General features: G+C 43.5%; 1 long non-coding RNA gene across 1 annotated transcript; it reads left to right on the plus strand.

Moving 5' to 3' along the window:
* The first annotated feature begins 724 nt into the window (after window positions 1-724).
* Window positions 725-2,285, plus strand: LOC122133288. Its single transcript, XR_006152672.1, has 2 exons — window positions 725-1,644; window positions 1,754-2,285. It is a non-coding gene; the product is annotated as an uncharacterized LOC122133288 (long non-coding RNA).
* Window positions 2,286-3,348: the final 1,063 nt, after the last annotated feature.

Consider the following 3,348-nt stretch of genomic DNA (forward strand, 5'->3'; position numbering starts at 1 on the left):
GCACCATCACCACCCGTGCATGCTGATATTAGCGGTTCTCTCGTGTCCCCTGGCGATATGAAAAAGTCATTTAGAGTTTTATTTAAAGGGTGTGCAACACTCTGCCCACCTTGATATGCAGAGGAAATTAAATGAAGGAGAACCGTGTGTTGTTGTTGTTTTTTTTCTCCCAATTACATGTTGTTGTTGTTGTTTCATTTGTAATAAATAAATGGAGCCGGTCCATTTTTTAATACTGAACCAAGAAGTTATATTGAATTCTGACAATGAGCTCAGTTCAGTAATTTTTTAATGGGATACTAGAACGCTGTGAAGCTCTTTTTTTATATTAAACCCTTCACACTACTGATTAAACTGTGTGGAGGCTTCACATCAATAAACCTGGGAAATGCTGAAGCCCGCACTGGAGTAGCCTACACACTGCTCATAATAACATGGACACATCTAGGTTCTCTGATTGTGTCTCATGATGAAAGACCCAACAGTCTAGTGAGCGTCGTTTGGCACTGCCGTCTGTGCAAGTACGGCAGTCCAGACTTTTTCTCATTTGTAGTTCCACGTTGGTGGAATGAACTGCCCAGCACTACCAGAGCAGGGCGTCCCTCTCTACCTTTAAGAAGCTTTTGAAGACCCAACTCTTCCAGAGAGCACTTCCCGTCCTAACTGGCACTTCGACTAGTGTGTAACTTGCAATTACAGCAGTTACATTTCTGCACTTCTTTTTTCCTTTTTATTTCATTTTGTTATATTTCTTATGTAAAGTAGTATTTATTTATTGTTACACCAGGTTCTATTGATCGTAGCTTGACTATTCTCTCCCTTGTACGTCGCTTTTGGACAAAATCCACATGGAGTGAAAATGACTAAATGTAAATGTAACAGTGGAGCGCTAAGCAGTCCAGGCCCCAGAGTGCAACGGGAGCTGGCCGTAGGTCATCCTGCTGTGGGCTGAGGACGGCACCTCTATCCTGGCAAACAGCGGTTGCAACAGTGCTCTTCTTGGGAGACAACAGCAACAGTGTTCATGACAAATAATTGTCACATGCTGAGCACAACAAGTGTTGTTTGGAAGATCTCTGTTGATGCATCTCTCTGAGTGATACATCAGTGAGAGTAACCTTCAGCTTGGTTCAGATCACATCTGACCACAGAAGGCCACTGGGCAATTTCACATTTACATTTAGTCATTATTCAAAGCGACTTACAAGGATGTATACACATTTTTTACATTTACACTGATGGCACACTGCACATCAGGAGTAATTAGGGGTTCAGTGTCTTGCTCAAGGACGCTTCGACAGGGAATTGAACTAGCAACCTTCTGATTACTAAACGACTTCTCTACCTCTGTCGCCCCTATTTCACTCCAGCACGACCTTCTCTGGTGACCCTACAGAACCACCAGCAGTTCGTCTGATTGGCCAGTCTATGTAGGAAATCATCACAAAACTGAGTATGAATGTCATTTTTTTTTTTTATGTTTACCAGTAGAATCTGAACCGATTTGATCTCTAGGGAATAATGCATTATAGAGGTGATGGAAATTGATATTACCATTAATTTATATACTTACATTGCATTTTTTTTATGTTTACCAGTAGAATCTGAACCGATTTGATCTCTAGGGAATAATGCATTATAGAGGTGATGGAAATTGATATTACCATTAATTTATATACTTACATTGCATTTTTTTATGTTTACCAGTAGAATCTGAACTGATTTGATCTCTAGGGAATAATGCATTATAGAGGTTTTAACAGATGAAGCACAGCACGTATTAGTGAGATAGGTATCAATGATATTAGTGAAATAGATAGCAAGCACTGTCTTCATAAAATGGATTTACAGATGGAGAGAACAGCACAATGTAGTGTTAGATAGATAGATGGATACTTTATTAATCCCGAAGGAAATTTAGGAAATTGTGAATTTAGTGTTACAACTTACAAGCTTACTTATTGGAGGTAAGTCTGTCGATGGAAGGCGTTAGTCTTCCTCTGTAGGCCTGGGTAAGGAGGTCTTCTGTAAGGGGACCACGTGCTAGGAGACATGCAGCTGAAGGCTCAGTTCTCCAGATGTCTTTGAAAGTGACAGTGGTCTGGAGCAGATCGCCTGAAGCAAGAGTCAGACTGTGTCAGGCTGAGTCAGACTGTCAGCTGGGTAACACAGAGAGGGGAGGGCTGCAGGAAGCGGGGCAAACTCACGGAATGTGAAGTTGTGTCAGAGAGGATGCAAGAGCAGTTGGACATTCTGCACATCCTTCAAGCAATTTCAATTGAAAAGAAAAAGAATAGAGACTGGCTGGCTGGGAAAAAAGATCAGGACTGATTCTGGAACGGATGTGGTTAAGATCTGGCCCCGGAACCGCTGGAAACAGCCCCCCTGTGAGAGGAGGGTGTGGTGACGATAAGGGGAGAGAATCTGAGCCAAAAAAACACCCCCCCTGCTGTTGCTGATACCTCAGGCAATCTGTGCCTATGTGGGATATGAGACCCAGTCACACACACACACACACACACACACACACACACACACACAGACACACACACAACACACACAACACACACACACACACACACACACACACACACACCACCACACACACACACCGTCTTTCCCCACGGAGTGAAGCTGTGCTCTGTCCCCACGGTGACCGGGTGGAAACACGTGGTTATTAAGCTTCCTTGCGCCTAATGAACAACGCTACTTCAAACACATCACCAGCCACTACCAAGAGGAAAGAAAGCACAGAAATCGGTCATTTCAGCGTAAAACGTTGGACCGCTCAGATGTGCAATCGCAGCAGCACCCAACAAAGTGCATACGGAACATCATGCATATTCTGCAACAGAATACTTGATGTGGATTTTTTTTTTTTTTTACGAAAATCAAAGTGGCCTTCCGAGTGTGTATGGATAGTGAGTCTCTGGCCAACTTGTTTTCATGTGTTATTCAAGGGACATGTGGATTGATAAGAATGAGGGATGAGGTGGGATATGGAAGACTCAGGCGTTCAGAAGAGGGATATAAAGTCAGGGGAAAGAGATGGAGAAAGAGAAGGAGGGAGTAAGAGAGAGAGAGAGAGAAAGGGAGAGGGAGAGGGATAGAGAGAGGAGGCTAGAGAGAGAGAGGGAAGGGAGAGAGAGAGGGATATAAAGTCAAGGGGAAGAGATGGAGAAAGAGAAGGAGGGAGTAAGAGAGAGAGAGCGAAAGGGAGAGGGAGTAAGAGAGAGCGAGAGAGAAAGGGAGAGGGAGTAAGAGAGAGAGAGCGAAAGGGAGCGGGAGAGACAGCATTGTTTTTTAAAGTCTTTACATGGCAGCACATTACGCTTCTTCTCTTCATGA

Source organism: Clupea harengus, chromosome 1 (genome assembly GCF_900700415.2).
Source record: "Clupea harengus chromosome 1, Ch_v2.0.2, whole genome shotgun sequence".
NCBI lineage: Eukaryota > Metazoa > Chordata > Actinopteri > Clupeiformes > Clupeidae > Clupea > Clupea harengus.